At 40.2% G+C, this 18775-nt stretch overlaps 1 long non-coding RNA gene across 1 annotated transcript; it reads right to left on the bottom strand.

Moving 5' to 3' along the window:
* Window positions 1–255: 255 nt before the first annotated feature.
* LOC103891526 (uncharacterized) lies at window positions 256–11998 on the bottom strand. Its single transcript, XR_002916204.3, has 4 exons — window positions 11795–11998; window positions 5431–5639; window positions 4013–4230; window positions 256–1539 (listed from the first exon to the last, which is right to left on the bottom strand). It is a non-coding gene; the product is annotated as an uncharacterized LOC103891526 (long non-coding RNA).
* Between the last annotated feature and the right edge of the window lie 6777 nt (window positions 11999–18775).

The raw sequence follows: 18775 nt of genomic DNA, 5'->3' as shown, positions 1-18775 counted from the left end.
TTTAATAAGTATTCAAGATGCCATATGCAATGTTGTAAGTATCTTAACAGGTAAGTAATTAACACGTGCACCATATTTGTATACATTGGGCATAGTGGCGTTTCGGTGGTCTGATATCTCAGGGATGTTCCAGAACCCCACCAAAGGATCCAAATTGGAGAATATGTTGGTTTAACCAAAAAAAAAAAATTGTCGGAAATACTTGGAGCTCCACCAAAATGTCTTCATAAAAGAACAAATCTTTCTACACACAAGAACTTCTTAAACTTTAATGTAAATTCCTTCATTTTATAGATCACAAAACTGAGGCCAAGAGGGAGGAAGCGATTTGCCCAAGATCACACAGGGAATTGGGAGCAGAATTAGATCTTAAATGCAAGCATCTCAACTGCTACTTAGTCTTTTCTTTTATATATATCAAGTTACAAATATATACTTCCAAATATACTTCCTGTATACTTTGTAAAACGAAGTAAGGATAAGAGATGTGCAGTTTTCATATTCCAATGTTAGGGATTAAAGATTTCTTCAAGCATCTGATTGCTGATTGGCTAAGAAACACACACCAGTATTTGTGGATATGTAAGAATAAAAAAAGATTTCTTATGGCATATACTTTCAATAAATTTGAAGTAATAAAGAAGCATTTGTTTCCTAGGTTTGTTTTGTTATTGTTTTATCCTAGCAACAATTAACATGATAGTTAAGAGAATAAACTTTGGAGCCAGACAGATACGGATTAAATCCTGGCTCCCCCATTTACTAGTTATATGACCTTATTCACCTTAGTAAACATTGCTGAGCTTCACTTTTGTCATCTTTAAAATAGAGATTACTAATATACAAAATTCATAAGGTTTATATGAAAATATAAAATGCTATATATAAATTTCATAATAAAGAACTTGGCACAAAATAAACACTCATTGAAATACAGTTGTTATTGTTGCTGCTGCTATTGTCATCATTGTATTCTCTTCTTGGGAAATTAATATTGTGTGATTCCCAGGGAGGTACTCAGCCTAGCAATAAAGCAATATTGAGTCCTTTTGTCTCAGCATCATAAAACCTGGTATCATTTATGTCATACTTGCAGCTTACTAATTATGTGATTGGATCAATGTATTTTTACTCTGGCCCCAAGTTGTACCATGTTTCAGATAGAGCTTTTTTTATTGAATAAGGCAAAAACCCAGTCTCAAATAGTCTTAAACCAAATTGTAGAAATTACATGTTTAGGCAATTGAAACCTCCATAGGCAATTTCTTCTTTAGGCTCAGGTTAATCCAGGACTCAAAATATGTAAAAAAATCTGTTTGTTTGTTTTCCATTGCGCAAATCTGTTCTCTTCCATGTTGGCTTCATTCCCAAGATCCACATGGTAGCAATATGGTTGACATCGGCTCCAGAGCTAAAGGCCCAGAGTTTCCATTCCAAAGAGAAGAGAGCACTTTTCTTTCCTAAACAGATTCTATAAAAGCCTTAATCCAGTTTCTGACTGGTAGACATTGACTCATATGCCTAACTCTGAACCAATCACTGTGGGGAGGAGAATAAAACACAATGTTTAGCTTAAGCTGTGGTCACATGCCATTCCTGGAAATGGGGGTAAGGTAGTTCTGTTCAAATAACTAATAGTAAAGGAATGGGCCCTGTATTCTTTTTTTTTTATTACTTTATAACAAATTATTACAAACATAGCCACTTAAAACAACCCAATTTTATTATCTCACATTTTCTGTAAGTTAGGAGTCCAAGAATGGTATAACTATACTCTTTGTTCAGGTCTTCAATGGCTGAAATCAAGGCATTAGCAAAGGCTACCATCTCACCTGGGGCTCCTAGCACTCTTTCAAGCTCATGGGGTCCTTGGCTGAATTAAGTTTCTTGTTAATTCCAGAGGCCACCCTCATGTACTTGCCACATAGGCTATTCTCTCACAATACAATAGCTTTCTTTATTCTGAAGGTTGCCAGGAGAGTGTCTCTCTGACACTTCACCTTCTTTTAAAAGGCTCACCTTGGCCGGATGTGATGTCTCATGCCTGTAATCTCAGCACTTAGGGAGGCCGAGGCAGGCAGACCACTTGAGGCCAGGAGTTCAAGAACAGCCTGGCCAACATGGTGAAACCACCTCGCTACTAAAAACACAAAAATTAGCTGGGCCTGGTGGTACATGCCTGTAATCCCACCTACTCGGGAGGCTGAAGCAGGAGAATATGTTGAACCCAGGAGGCAGAGGTTGCAGTCAGTGGGCAGAGATTGCACCACTGCACTCCAGCCTGGGTGACACAGCAAAACTCTATCTCAAAAAAAAAAAAAAGAAAAGAAAAGAAAAAAGAAGGAAAGAAGAGAAAAGAAAAGAAGGAAAAGAAAAGAAAAAAAGAAAAGAAAAGAAAAAAAAGAAAAGAAAAAAGAAAGGCTCATCTGATTAGGCCAGGCCTACCCAGGATAATCTCCCTGTAGTCTAAGTCAGCTGATTAGTAGCCTAATTATGAGAGTGACATTTCATTGTATTCCACTGGTTCTGTGCATGCTCAGGCAAAGAGGATCATATAAGGAATATATATTAGGGCACACAAATCTTAGGGGCCATTTTAGAATTCTATCTACCACAAACTCACAAAGGAAAACGGGAGTCTGGTTAACAAGATGACATTGATTGTTGGGCAGCCAGAAAAATAAAATCCCCTACATCTCTTCCGAAAAACAAAAGGGCTGGGATTGGCCCAGATTATCACTACTATCTCTTCCAATTCAAATCATGCTTAATTTTGTGAAACCAAATATAGAATCTTAAGTATTTCCAGTGTCATTGAGGGAATTAGCAGCAACTGTGTATGAAAGTCACTAGAAATAGAGGGCAAATTTTTCAAAAATATGACCCTCCTGAGTGTTGTCTCAGCAATTTTTGCAACCCTCCCCTTTTGGTGGGCATATCTTGCCCACCTCATTAATATTTTCTGACTGGCTGTTGACAGTGCATTTTTTATAAGACTTGAAGGGCACAGTCTAGTCTAGGACCCAAAGGAGTTGAAGAAGCCTTCCTTAAATATGGCCCTGACCCAGCAAGAGAGTCACCTTCCCTGAAGTCTTGGAGCTTGAGCTATGGTTAATCTCTGGCCCCTTGTTTTTGGCAATGAAAGGGGAGGATGTGGTCAGACTCATAAAGGCATTACTCAGAGCCAGTTTGGTTCCGAGGAAAGAAATCTGGCATGATCTATTCCTACATGGCTCCATCCCTGTCTCCAAAAGCTTCCCAGAGGACTGCCTTCAGGACCTTGGCCTCAGTTAGGAGCTGACCACCAGCAGAATTTGAACTCAGATCTCCCAGCACTGGCCTTCTCTCATGGGTAATTGCAAGAGAACATATGAGAAAATAAACAACTTCTTCTTTGGTTACAGAGCTCCCTACAGTGTTTCACATTTCCTGGGCTGACATTTCATAAATAATTGAGCATTTACTATGAGTTAAAGCATGCATCTACATTCTCTATATCCTGGCTCTCTTACTTTGTATGTGTGTGTGTGTGTGTGTGTGTGTGTGTGTGTGTGTGTGTGTGTATGAACATATATATTGAAAGACCAGCGAAGGCACCTGCCCTTGAAGAATTCATGATCTACTGGTGGAGATTCAGAAATGTGTTTGAACAGTTTCAGCAAAATGTGAAATGTTGTAATGGGGGAAAACAAGGTATAGCACGTAATGTAAACCAAGACAAAAGGATTCAAGGAGGGCTTCGTGTAGAAGGTAGTACATGAGTTGAGTTGAGCTTCAAGAGATAAAGGGATGTTAGCTAGGTGAAGGTCAAAAAGGTATTTGGAAATGAACAAACAGCATAAGAAAAGGCCAGATTTATAAAACAGCAAAGTTCATGCAGAGAAAAATACAAGCAAATTGATAGTGCTGGGATGTAAACTTGGTTATGGTCTGAAAAGGGTGAAAATGTGGAGCTTTACAAAAAAGGCGAGTATGGAGAGGTCAGCATAAACAAGGTCATAGAGAATCTTACCTGCTACATTGAAGAGCTTGGTGTTTTTCTTGTGGACAACATGGTGTCCCTGAAAGGTTTTGAGCTGAGGAGAGATAGGATTTGTTTGCTGTGGATTCCTCTATCTGTAGTGTACAGAACAGATCTAAGTCCACAAGGCTGGAGATACAGAGGTCAGCTCTTGGCTGTTGCAATGGTTCAGGTGAGAAATGGTGACAGTCTGAAATCTAGCAATGACACTGGGAGGAAAGAAACAGTCTTAGAAGATTTGGGGAATAATATCTGCAAGATTAGTTGTAGATTAGCTGTGGTGTCTAATGAAAGGAATAGCATCAAGAACAATACCTAAGATGACCTCCTCCAGTCTTTTTCTTTCTTTCTTTTGTTCTTTCTGTCTTTCTTTTTCCCTTCCTTCCTTCCTTTCTTTCCTTTCTTTCTTCCTTCCTTCCTTCTTTCCCTCTTTCCTTCCTTCCTTTCTTCCCTCATTCATTTTTTCTTTGTCTTTGCCTCTTCTTCTTCTTCATGAATCAGATTGAAGTTCAACCAACATTTATTAAGCATTTATTATGTTACAGTCATGTTCTAAACACTTTACAAAATCACATTTTGCTTCCCAAGAAACAACTCTATCAGAAAAGAGATAAAGTAGTGAAATCTTGGAGAGAGAATCAGCTTGCTTAAGGTCAGCTAGTAGCAGAGATAGGAATAGATAGCATTTGTTTTAGAGAATACTGGAGTTTGCTTGAGTCCTAGACCACTGGAATGAGAATTTTATAAACTCAAAATGCATATTTGCAGTTATTGTAAAGAGAAGCATAGTGGGATAAAGACTATAGCTTTATAATGACCGCTATTATTGTGCCACCAATCCAGTGGTAGGTTTAGAGATTTTAAACCAGTGATTTTCAATCTTGCCTATACATTGGAGTTACCTAGGTAACCTTAAGAAACTTTTAAAAAACAATGATGGTGATCCCAATCCTAGAAACTCTGATTAGATTGTTTTGAAGTACAACCTGGGCATCAGTATATTTAAAATCTCCAGGTGATTATAATGTACAGCCAAGGCTGAGCATCATGGAGCTAGCCCCGGAACAAGCAGAAAATGATCTTCTCTCCTGACTTCTGCACCTGGTCCTCTCTCCTTTCTCCTGCCTTAGATAGTGTGACTCTTGCACAAACGCAAAAGCATTCTTCCCAGCATGGCCCTCCCCTCTGCTGCAGCCTCCCCGCTGCTGTTGGTCCCATACTCTTGGCACAGATGGATCTGCTACCTAATTGCCTGCTTATTTGTTAAGTGGTTGTCCCCAGCAGATGTTCCCATGTGGGGATTTGGAGGCCAGCATCTGTATACAAACAGATGATTGCATCACTGTCCTGCTTTTGATCTAGTCCTAATGGGGCACCGCCCAGGCCACAGATCACCTTCCAAAACTAACCTGATGATAAGCTTTCTGATTCCCCATTTTCATCCCCAACTTGTTCTTTTAATCATCCTTCATGATCTTAGAGGCTCTGCGTGTGTCTTCTTGGATTACTTTCTTCCTCTGCTTTTTAAATTATTATTGTTGTTGTTGCTGTTGATCTTTCTCTTAGAATAACAGGGCATGATGGCAGCCTCAGTATCTTCATGGTACAAATGTGCTAACTGGGACACAGAAAGGCAAAGTCACTTCATCAGGATTAGGATACAGTCATTCAGAGGAAGAGCTGAGTTTTAATTCTTCCATCTCTTATCTCCATTGCCATATACCACCTTACCCAGCCTCACCAAATAGACTATGGGTTTGATGGCTGATTCTGAAACCTCCTAACTGTGAGACTTTGACAAGTTACTTCACCAGAACTAGCAACATAATAATATTCTATGTCTGCCAGCATCATTGTGGAGTTTAAAAATACTGTGTATGAAGCGCATAGCACCGGGTTAAAAGAGTTGTTCAAAAAGGTATGCAAAAATGCTGGAAAAGTGATAATGATGTCCAGCATGATGATTTAGTCCCAGGCATATGAATTAGGTATTCCCATTTGAATCCCCATTATCCCTGAGTAGCAGAGCTCCTTTGGTCAAGTTACTTCACCTCTTTGAGTCTCCATTTTCTCATTTTAAGAATGAAAATAAAAGTAATATTAATCTTATCTCATTGTAATAATATTGAGCACTTATTACACAACTTGGCACATATTGAACCTTAAGATAATGATAAATATTAGGGATGAAAGTGAGAAAGGAGAAAAAACATAAGACAACAATGCTTTCTATCATGTAGAAAGAGCACTACCTGAGGAGTCAGGACACCTGATTCTTAGTATAATACCAGCTCCAAGAGTAATTTTCTGTGTGATCTCTGATAAATTCCTTTCTATCTGTGTGCTTCAGAGGTCTTATCAGGAAGACTGGATGGTCTTTGTGCCTTCTTCCATACTATGATCTCTGTCTCAACAAAGCTCTCTAATTCCTCAATTCTCTCATCAGCCAAGGAATGTGACATGCCAGGGTCCTTCTGGCTTCATAAAATAGGGTCCTTCTGGTTTCATAAAATCCTTTGCCTTCCCTATCTCTTTCCCCATCTTCCTAGTGTTTGTGCTATGACCTCCTTCTCACTGCCTTTTTCTGTACATAAGGAGGCAGTCTCACCCTGTCCTACAACCTTTGCCTTAAATGTGGGGAGAAGGACCCAAGAACCCAGCCATAGAGAAGAACCACCAAGTGCTTTTAGAGATTAAGCCATGGTCTCCTTCTGAGAAGACAGTGACTGTCAAGTGGAAAAACTGACAACAGCTTTAGCTCCAGTCATGCAAATAGTATTACTGCAAAGACATATATTTAGCATCTATGACATCAGCTTGATTTACCTTGATTAATGGAGCAATTTGCTGTGCATTTTTCCAAATGCTGTAATCAATTAGGGCTCAAAATAGATTAGAAAACCTCTATGACGTGGACACAGTCCAAAAAGGCTAATGCATCATAAAATATATGTATATATCCTTTCCAACGATGCAGTACATGAAGATTTGTGTCTTGGACTAACTCAGAGGGGTTCAGGTTTATACAGTTAGGCATCAGGCACTTTTGATTTCAGGTATTGTTAAAGACAAGTCAGGGGAAATGGTGCCATGTAAATGCTACTCTATCTTGATCTAGCGTCTCAACATCTCTCCACGTATACTCTTTCCCCTATTCCAGTCCGTTCTCACAGTGATGTTTATAAAACACTCAGCTGGTTATAGCCCACTTGTAACAATAGAATAGGCCCTAATCTCTTAGATTGACATTGACAGCCCTTTGAAATTGGCACCATAGTATTATTTCAAATTCATCTCCTGCTATGTCCCACACATTCCCCATATTTTATCTTTTATATTTCTCAAAGTTCCCCCCAAATATATCACGTACTTCCTTATAACCCTGTATTTGACCATACCTTCTCTCTGCCTTGAATAATAAAAAGAACTCATATTTATGGAGTATTTTTTATAGACCAGGCACTGCGCTAAATGTTCACCGTATGTTATTGCCCTTAATTCTCATAACCACCCCATAATCCGTGAAAGCTGAAATGCTTGATCTAAGTTGTACATAAGTCAGTGACAACATTAAGATCAAACCCTGGTCGATCTAACCCCAAAGCCCTTGGTCTTTCTTCCTCTCCTTCTGTATAATTCCTTTATCTTTTCTTCTCAATCCTTCTCCACATTTCACACTCTCACTGTGCTCTTCTTTCCAGGAGGAAAGATACCTTTCAGACTTGGTGACAGTTAGATGCTAGAAGCTGAATGTGTGGCCCATTCGGAAGTGAAATTACTCTGTGCCCAATTGACACATTCTACAATGACTTATGAGCTACTGCTCTAGGTAAAGTACCCTCCCAGGCACTAAATATGGTGCAGAGGGATGGAGTGTGGTTTAAGGATTGAACATAACAAACCACTGCTTGACAAAGAGACTCAAGTGACTTGGGATTAAATTATACATACTCTATTAACCACGTGTATAATTTTGAGTCTCTCAGAATCTATACTTCATTGTCCATAAATAGAGATAATATTCTATATGATGCATTAGTCAAATTGATATGAAGATATAAAAGTGTTTCATCAAGTATTTCACACAAAGTGTTGATTTTCCTACCTGGCACCCGGCCTGAAGGAACTTCTGATTCTAGGAGCTTTTGCTTTAAATTCTATGTAAAACTATAAACTACACAGCAGTATGAATTCCTGTTAATTTCGGACAAGAATTAGAGAGCTGACTGTACAACCATTGAAATTGCTGCCTGGTTCTTCAGGACTTCTCCAGGACCTCATAAAACCTGGGCCATAACTGGTCCTCAAAACCTGAGCCATAACTTGTCCTCAAAATACACTCACCAAATGAATGAATATTGCTGTCACTGCAGGAGAACCAGACTATGAAGTCAGAAACATGGGCTCTGGTCCCAGCTCTACTCCTCACTGACACTAGTAAGTAAATTCAGTTTCTTGTGGACTTGGTTCTTTATCTTTAAAAAGAGCATGTTAAAACCCTGACTTCATAAAGTTGTTATGTAGAGCAAATAAAACTCCACATGGAAGTGCATTGTAAACTATCAAGAGATGTGTATGTACAAGAAGACGAACAGAATTGATTTGTATTCTTAAAGGAATGCATAGGCATATAAGTGCTGTGCTTGAGGCTCTCAGAGGATCTCCATCCAAAAGTCTATAATTCAAAGTCTAGTGGTTTATTCCATTTTTACAAACGACCATTCATCATCTTGACCTGACACTTAGCGAATGAACCACAATATCCTCCAATCCACTGCTTAGCATATTCTTGGCAGAAAGAACATTAGAGGCCAACAGATCCTCTACTTTCTTTTCCCCAGTACACACCATTGTACTGATAAGGAGCCTGACCCCCAGAGGGCAGGGACTGTATCTTCCCCTTTTTTCAGCACTTAGCACAGTGCCTCACCTATTACATGTTCATTAACTCTTCAATAAGTGAATAAATAAACAAATTAAATGACTTATTGAAGCTATCATCAGTGCCTAGCACAGGGCCTGACCTACTATGTTTAGTTGTTGGGTTTTTTTTTGGTTTTTTTTTTTTTGATGAAATGAATAAATGGATAAATGCTCATCCAGCAAGTTGGTAGCAGTGATGGGACTCATACCCATTCCTTGGCAATCTGTATCCCAACACATCACAAGCTGGTATTCATCCTGGCTTGCATTTGCTGCTACTTGACTTAGGTTTGTGCATTTGTTTGTACATATGTACCTCTAACTCTGTAGAAGAAACAAGAGAGTTTGTCACTATGTCTCTGGGAATATATAGCTTAGGGTTTGTCACCCAGTAGGTAATCAATAAACGTGTCTTAATTATATGAACCTGGGCAAATTAAAGAGGCTATTTGGAGTGTGACTTCTGATGAAGAGACCTGGTAGGAAGTACTTTGTGTGGTCTGATAATGTATTTATTTACGAGACTAATGTTTATCTAAGCTCCAGAAGATTTCTGGCTTCATTTTGGTATCTGTGTGCATTTGTGTTATTTTCCATCCTTCTGGGGAAAATAGCCCCATCCTTCTGGGGTCCAGCTGGGCTACAAAGTAATAAACAGACATAAAAATTGGCTCACTTCATGACAAGAAGTGGGAGCAACCCAAACCCTTTAAGAAATTCTTCTCTCAGTAGTGAATGCACCAGCATCCAGCTAGTTCAAGCAGGGTTCAAGTAAGCACTCTAACTTTGTGAAAACTATTTATGACCAGCACAATAAAACCTCTCTACCCACTCAGTTGCTGGGCATTTGAGACATAGTTGTTTTTCTTTCAGTCTGTTCTTTGACAGCAATCAACAACATTGAGTTACTTTGACAATTTTGACAACTAATTCAGGGTATGAGCAAGCCTGTCCTTTTGTTTCCTTAGTATATCCCTTTGAAATTTAAGAATTCTACAGTGTCTGATACAAATCAATGGTCTTACTTCCTTCTGAATGGCTGAACCAAGTTTAAAACTACTGTCTAAAATATCTTACTGGATATTCTGAAGAGACCAAATCACTTTCAAAGGTTCATCATATCTCTTTGCTCATGACATTTACTTCACAAAGAATCCCATAAACTCCAAAAAAAAATTACTATAGTATGCATTTGACAGATGACTCATTTGCCAATCTGTTTATTTCATATATATTGAATTAATAAACTTGTCCCAAAAGATAGATTAAGAGGTAAAACCATGGTCTGTGTCCTAAAGGATACCATGTCCAGGCATGAAAAATGAGGCATGAGTATCAATTTCTATGGCACCAGACAGCTCTCACTGACACAGACGAGAGACACACAGTAACCCAGAAACTCAAGAGAAGAGTGGCCACTTCTGGAGGTGGACAAGAGGAGGGAGATGGAATTTAGAAGGCTTCATGGGACAGGTAATCCTTGCACTGGGCCAGAACTGTGTGTGCAATACTAATCTGTTATTAGTGAGGGAGAGAGATGGGAGCCTAACCCACCCAGGTGAAAAGCATGGTTTTTACCAGCTCACTGTGCCCTTTTACTACACTGAAGTCCTATGGTCCTAAGTATCTACCGTCTTGGGGCTATTCTTGAAAAATAACAGTAACCAAATTTGCTGTGTGCCAGATATCATTTGAAGTGCTTCACACTTGCTAGCTCCTCACCACAAAGGTAAATGAGGTAGGTTGTCTCCATTTTTGTAGGTGTGGAAAATATATTTGAGTTTAAATACAAGTGTTGGGCACTTGACCAACATCACAGAGCTAGTCAGTAGAGCAGCTGGGCTCCAATTCAGTTCTCTCCTACTCCTTAACCTACCTTCCTTAAATCCCATGCTAACTACCTTCTTGGTCAGATGGTTTAATTGCTCCGTGGGGGAAAATGAGTGTTGGCAGAAGCACCTAGGGAGGTCTCCTTTTGGAACTTAATCCTCCAGGGCTCCATAATTGTGCTTGTATGAAACAGAACTCCCAGTGCCTACCATCTGAGCTCATGATCAAAGGAGATTGCAGAAACTCACAAATGTCAAGTGCCCATTTATCCCAGATTGTACTGTGGTGCTTTAATCTACTCTGTCTGTTTACCCTTGCAAGAAGCCTGTGGACAATGGATTATTTTCTTCATATTGTAGATGAGAAATCTGTCTTGTGCAGTTTCAGAAGTTGCTTGATTTCCCACAGCCAGTCTCTACCAAGGCAGCATTTACAGGTATGATATTTACCTCCAAAACCCATCTTATTTTAACTTTCTCTTCTGTAGATTGCACAGTACCCTGTAGCATATGGCTTAATGATCACAGTGAAAAAGAAAAATTAAAACAAAAATAGAAAGGATAAGGAAAAGAAGATATAAAAGGAGAAGGAGGAGGAGGAGGGAAAGGAGAATAAAAAAAAAGTAGTCAGAATGTACTTACATGCAAGCTACTGAAATGCTTTAAAGGAGCCCCAGTATTGAGTAATATTCACTAAGGTAGGACATTGACATAAATATTCAGGGGACATTTTCTGACTTGGATTTTGAATAAAAGAAAGACCAGAACATAAGAGGGAGTAGGGTTTTAGTGCTCTGAGATGCCAGATTGGACACAGGAGGAAAATCTGCAAGACTAGCCTAGAGTAGCAATGGTGTTGGTTTTTACATAGCAATTTGCTGAAACATCTTCCACAGGACTACATGGCTCTCCTAACTTGAAAGTCCCTTTTATTTGTTTATTAAATTAACCGATAGACAAAAGGTTCAGTCTTTCACTATCAGCCTACGGAATTTATTAGTCAAATAACGATTGCCCTCACCTCAAGTTATGTTTTCATTGTATTTGTTCCATGTCTTCTGAGCTCTGGCTTCCTTGGAATGAGGCTTGCATCTCGGCAAGATCAGTTAAATCTCTCTACTTTGCTGATAGCAAGCAGCCGAGAAACAAAACAAAAGCATTGAATCTATATTTCCCTTCCCCCTTTCTTTCTTCCTTTTCCTCTCTTCTCTAACCCCTCCCCTAGAGAACGCCAGAGAAATAAAAATAAAGTCGTAATTAAGAAAAGGACTAAGAATAAATTCCATGCATTTAACCCAAGTTCCATCTCTGAACCCAGGAGGATTGGTGCATAGTTGTGGTTGTGCTAGAGGAAGCGTGCAGGGAACTCATGCTGTGCTTTCAACACAAATACAGCTCATAAGGAATAGTTTATCACTTAAACCATCTCTTTAATTCTGCAGAGTAGAGGGAAGACCTCAAAAAAGGCTCAGATACAACCACCACGGCCACCAGGGTCTTTCAGTTCTGGAATCCCTCTGGCACAAATAGCTCAGAGCAATTCACAAACATTTATTGACGAAACCCCATGACCCCTCCCCCAAGTGAATACTTTAATATCCCATTCTGCAGAGGGCAAAATGGTAACATGGAGAAGTTCAAGGCGCTTGGCTGCCTGCCATGCAGAGAAAACGAAGTCGTGGCTGGATTCTGAAAGAAAAGCATCGCCAGGTGCACAGTGGATTATTCAAGAAATGTGGTGAAAAGAGCACAGGGCTGTAAGTCAGACCTGGGCTCTCATCCCTGCACTGTCGCTCACTTGCTGGGGAACAGTGGCCAAGTTACCTCCCTGCTCTGGCCTCAGTCTTCCCACATGTGTAATGGAAGGTTGAACTAGAAGACCTTAAAGCCCCTTCTACCTGTAAAAATGATGGAGTTATAAGTCCACCAAGCCAGAGGACTAGACAGGCTTTCATATCACTGCAAATCCTAAACCTTGCAACCCTCTTTCTTGTTGGAGGGACTCCTCTATGCCTCTCCAAATTCAGCCCCTTAAAGCCTGGTTCTACTTCTCCTCTTCCAGGTGGTGTTCCCTGATTTGTTGCTGCCTATAAGAATTTTGTGGCCTTCAGAACACCTGATTGCTCACTTTTTCACATGGGAGGAGCTGAAGCAATATTTACTAAATTAGAAGATTCTGTGTGGTTTAATCCTTAATTCAAATACCCTCATCTAACCAGTGGGACCTGGAGGGCAGAGTTAGAAGTATTTGTTAAACCTTAAGTATCTTAATAGATCTTCAACCTTCAATATCTATTAATAGGTGCTTTTTTTCTAAATCCGTCTGGATTTTAAAATCCTGATGATACACGCCCAGAGAGGTGGTTCTTAATGTGGAGGTCCAATTTAATGCACTGTAATTTAATTTAGCAATTAATTATTGATCATCTACTCTTTGCCAAAAACTAGAGTAGACTCTGGAGTTACAAAGATTTCTAAGATTTAGTTCTTTTCCTGAAGGCAATTCAGCTCCATGAGAGAAGCAGGCAAGGAGAAAGGCAGCTGTAATACATTGAGATTACTTCAATAGCAGAAGCATCTACAAGACAAACAGGAGGTATGAGGCAAATAAAGAATAAAAAGGCCAATTACAGCTCAGATTTCATTGAATTTGCTTTGCCTTAGACCCTAAAATAGTAAAGTTGTGACATAAAGATTTCAACTTTGATAAGATATCATAAGACAAAGTTGGAAGATCCCAAGATTATTGTGTATGTATGTTGGGGGTCAGAGGGAAGAAGGGATGCTGCATGAGTGAAAAACTTAAACTGGATGTTCTTTTAAAGGAAATGCAGTTGGCATTAACACAGTTTTTAAACTAATGGATACCAAGGTATAGATTCACTGCAATTAAAAGTAGGTCATTTGAGACAATCCCATGGCATCACATATAAGAATATTTCTTCTCCTTCCTGGCTTGATTTCCTTAAATGGAAAAGGGGTGGTTAGATGAGATAATCACAATAATCCCTCCCAGTTTCGGTGTTCTGTAGCTACATGGAACACAGACTGTCTTCTCTGTTGCCTCCCACAACATTTATTGCTGGGTTGGGCACTAGAATGGAAGACAGGAGGGAAGAAACAAGAAAAGTGGGGAGAGAGGGTTGTTTTCTCCCTCCAGGGACTCTGAATTTTGAAGTAAGGTGAAATTCAGAGGTATTCAGAAAAGAAGTAGCAGGATATGCGTTGTCATTATAAGTGTATTCCTTAGATGTAATAAAGGTTTTTATCTTGTGTAGTGACATTAGCCAGATACTTGTAATCAGAAAGCTTAGGTTCAAGTTCTGGCACTGTAATTAAATAGTTTGTAGATCCTTAGGAATCTACTTACTCTCTTGAGCCTCAATTTCTCCTCTGTAAAATGGAGTAAATAACACTGACTGTTAATTTAGATACATTAAATATTTGAGAGAGACATGCTTTGTAAACCACAAAAGGCTATATAGAGGTTGGTTATTATTGTTGTTATAAAGGGGTGTGATACTTTCCCCAAATGATGATTTTATAGACATTTGTGACAGGCAATGAGAGAAAGAAGTGGCAATCAGGGAGTAATCAGATCTACTGGAATACCCTGTTCTATCCTCACATGAGCTGTGAGCTGAGTCTGTGTTCTGCGTCTCCTTTCACAGAGCAGTAAGCAGAAGCTATGGAGAGCTGGTGGGCTCTCGCAAGCCCATCGATCTATACACTCAGAGAAAAAGCCGCTAATAATTTCCATCTCACCCTGGAGCAGATACACACACAGTGTTGAGATTGCTCATAGCCATAGAAGAGCCTTAGCTGGTAAATTTATAGAAGGCTGGTCTGCATTTTTAAGCAAGATAACTAAGCCTCCAGAGTTCACCCTGAATTTAAAAAAAAAATCTTTACAAGTATATGATTCTCACAAGCTGAGATTTATGTAGAGATTTAGGTTTGTTGATGTATAAAGTAAATTTTTAATTCACCGGGTAGATGCCAAAGCAAACCAAAGTTGGTAAATCAGCACCATCTAGTGGGTGATTTCAGTCAATGCACACACTAGAAGAGAAAACGGTAGGCAAAGAAAATGTGTACCCCCCAAAGCTTTGGGAAGGCTGCGGAGGAAATAGCACTTATCAGAGAGAACCTTAGGGTGGTCACGGGGGCCCACACCTGTAATTTCAGGTCTATGGAAGGCTGGTGCGGGAGGATAGCTTGAGGCCAGGAGTTTGATACCAGCCTGGGCAACATGGCAAGACTCCAGTCTCTACAAAAAATAAAAAATTAGCCGTGTATGGTGGCATGTACCTGTATTGTAGCAGCTATTCTAGAGGCTAAGGCAAGCGGACCATTAGAGCCCAGGAATTCAAGGCTGTAGTGAGCTGTGATTGCGATACTTCACATTAGCCAAGGTGACAGAGTGAGGCCCTATCTCAAAAACAAACAAACAAGCAAACAAAGGAAAGCAAGGGAAACCTTAGCCAGGAGCTCTAGTAGTCAGCGTGGGTCAACAGGTCTACTACAGCTAAGGCATGATGAAACAATTAGACCACAGAAACAGTCCAGACACTGTCTAGTTTTAAATCTCTCAGTTTCTTGGCCTGTGAAATGGGGATAATAATTCCTGCTTTAGAGGTTTGATGATGAGATTATGTTATAGTATTAATCAGGATGAATTTAGAAAAGTACCTTATATGGAAAATAATAATCCTTGGTAGCTACTGACTTGATGCCTATCATCTATCTCCTTTGGATATCAAGCAGCCATTAATACTTTAGTTTTCCAGATAAGAAACTGAGGTTGAATATGGGTCAGTGACAAGTCCAAGGTCACACAGCCAGTAGATGGCAGAGCTGGGATTAGACCACCAGTGTGATATGCCCCAAAGCACGAGTTGACTCCACTGTACCAGGTATTAGATGCACAAAGTTTGCTCTTTTTCTTCACCCTTCATTTTGTTTCTTAAGATGAACATTTGAATGCTACAATGTACCTAGCTTTGTGCATGCACACAAATAAGTATCATCAGATTCTTTGTACAGATGTAGAAGCTGAAACTCAGAAACACTAATCTACCAAAAATTAACAATTACTGAGAGACCTGAGATTTGGACTCTGACTTTCTGATTATTGCTATAGACTATTGCTTTAATCCATCCTCTACTGACTCATTCGCTCATCATTCATCTCTAATTGTGAAGTATGTTTCTGTTTCTGTTTACATCCCAAGAGTTGCTGGTTTATTTAAATGGACATCTGCATTTATTAAGGTCCCTGGCTCATCTAATTGAGATCTGTTTTTCTGTCCATAGAGGAATGGAGGGTTATCTTTGGTGTACAAGATTGTTTCTCAGACTCCCATCAGCTCAAGAAGAGTGATGTGTCCCATGAGGGCGGAGGACAAGCTGGCTGAATGGAGAGAACGTCATCTCTGAGCCCAGGGAGGGGTTACCACTCCAGTTAGTCTTAAAAGAGGTGACTGAAGAGCTTATAAAAAGAATTACTGGGAGAGTTTCACAAAAATAAATAAAGGCCACTCATGTTTCCCAAGGCTATACTTTGTGTCTATAAAGACCCAGGAACACAGAGCCCAAATGTGGTTTGTTTGTTTATTACTTATTTATTAGATACAGGTTCTTGCTCTGTTGCCCAGACTAGAGTGCAGTGGCACAATCATAGCTCACTGCAACCTTTAACTTCTGGGTTCAAGCGATCCTCCCACTTCAGCCTCCTTAGTAGCTAGGGCCACAGTTGTGCACCTCCATGCCTATTTTACTTTTCTGTAGAGATAAGGTCTCCCTATTTTGCCCGGGCTGGTCTCAAACTCCTGACCTAAAGTAATCCTCTGATCTAGGCCTTCCTAAGTGCTAGGATTACAGATATAAACCACTGCACCCAGCCCCAAGTATGGTTGATCAAAGTCAGTGAAAGAGCTTGACAGTAGCCAGGCTCCGTGACTACTAACTTCCTGTTAGAACTAGTTATTCTGTCCAAACCCTTGGAGTATGACACACAGGGATCAAATTACCCACGGCGTGAAGAAATTGCTCTGCCTGGCAGTTGCTTCCCTCTAGTGGTCACTTTGCCTACAAGCAAGAAGATGCTTGGGATTGAATCTCAGAATTGAAAATCCAACAGATAAAAATAGGATGCTGTTTTACCAAGAAAGTCGGGTGTGGACATCCATACGCTCTCAGAGGAGTATGATGGCAACAACAGCAACGACATAAAATACAGAGGTGCTTGTATTCTAGTCTTTGCAAAAGTGTGTTTTGTGAAATATGTTAGAGGAAAAAAATTAATTAAAATATTCTGGCCGGGCGCGGTGGCTCACGCCTGTAATCCCAGCTCTTTGGGAGGCCGAGGCGGGCGGATCACGAAGTCAGGAGATCCGCACCATCCTGGCTAATACAGTGAAACCCCGTCTCTACTAAAAACACAAAAAATTAGCTGGGCCAGGTGGCGGGCGCCTGTAGTCCCAGCTACTCAGGAGGCTGAGGCAGGAGAATGGCGTGAATCCGAGAGGCGGAGCTTGCAGTGAGAGGAGATCGCGCCACTGCACTCCAGCCTGGGCGGCAGGAGCGAGACTCCGTCTCAAAAAAAAAAAAAAACCAAAAAACAAAAAAACCCTCTAATCTGGGATAGATGAACACACACATACATTTCTTTTTAAAAAATTGAGAAATGTCGATATGTGTTGTTCCTTTTTTCTGCCTCATTACATGAATTCCCATTTTAAAAATGCGACAGTTGAGGTCCACAGGACAGTCACACAGTGGTTAAAAATGGGACAGTTGAGGTCCATAGGACAGTCACACAGTGTTCCAATGCTGTGCTTATGCAATGACAATGTCTTTTGGAAATATGTATCAAGACAGAACCTCTATTGGCCTGTGTGCCTGCCTGAACTATGTTGAACAGAGACCCATGCTAACTCATAACAGACTGTAGTGTGAAGAGAAAATAAATGTATGTGAAGAAAAAAAGAACTTAAACAAGAAATCCTCGAGATCTTTTTGTTATTTGCTTCTGCAGCATAACCTCAGTTACCCTGAATTCTATTATACATTTTTCATTAGCTAGCTTCTGTTTTGCTCCCCTCTGGTTCAAAGGGTACAGGGGACAAGGAGATGGGTCATTTATTATTCCTGATTGACTTCTCACTCTCTAGGCCTTGCCAAAGATTAAAGCTGACTTTCTTTCTCTTGGGGTGTTTCCCTGAACTCCTCAGAGGTTTCATGTTGGACACTCCTCCCCTGCAGCTTCTTTGACCCCAGGCTTTTCTAGCTATTCTAGGAGGTCTCTGGGGATCTGTCCTCATTATTTGGGCCTTCACACATAGGTATACCCCCAGTCTCCTTTTGTAAGTTTTCCTTCTCCCTCCAGGCAGACCTACTGGACAAAACCAACCAAGACTCCAATGAGCTCTGTATCATTGGCTCACACATGTTCCCTGGGAAACAATCACTGGCTCCTTGCCCTGACGAACTTTCTAACTGCAGGTCAGCAGTAATGCAACAGTCTCTCCTGGCTCTAATTCAAAGCAGTTAGTCAGCTCTTCTTTTCTCTTTTATATTTACTGAAGCCAGACTTCAGTCTACAGTCAGCTTTAGATTTCTTAACATGACCTAATTGCGGACTTTCATATCTCAGACTTGCAAGGGATGCATTCCAGAGTTCTTTAACTGGTATCCCTAGAGCCCCTCTTACTAGCTAAGCATTGGAAGATAGCACAGTATATTAGATAATAGGGAAGTCCAACTGCTATAACAATCAACCTTCAGATCTCTGTGTCTTGACTCAGTAGTGCTTATTTCTTATTCATGTCTCCATCCATGAAGGTTGGCAGCAGAGGGGGACCCTGTTTCAAGCTGTCATTCATGGACCCTTGCTCTTTCCATGTAAGGGCTCAGATCCTCCATGGCCTTTCAGTTCTCTATATTCATTTCATTCAGCTGCAGAGGATGAGAAAAAGAGCATGTGAAGTATCACACAGGA

This window comes from Pongo abelii, chromosome 13 (genome assembly GCF_028885655.2).
Source record: "Pongo abelii isolate AG06213 chromosome 13, NHGRI_mPonAbe1-v2.0_pri, whole genome shotgun sequence".
In the NCBI taxonomy this organism is placed as follows: Eukaryota; Metazoa; Chordata; class Mammalia; order Primates; family Hominidae; genus Pongo; species Pongo abelii.
This window is presented reverse-complemented; position numbering and strand designations above follow the sequence as displayed.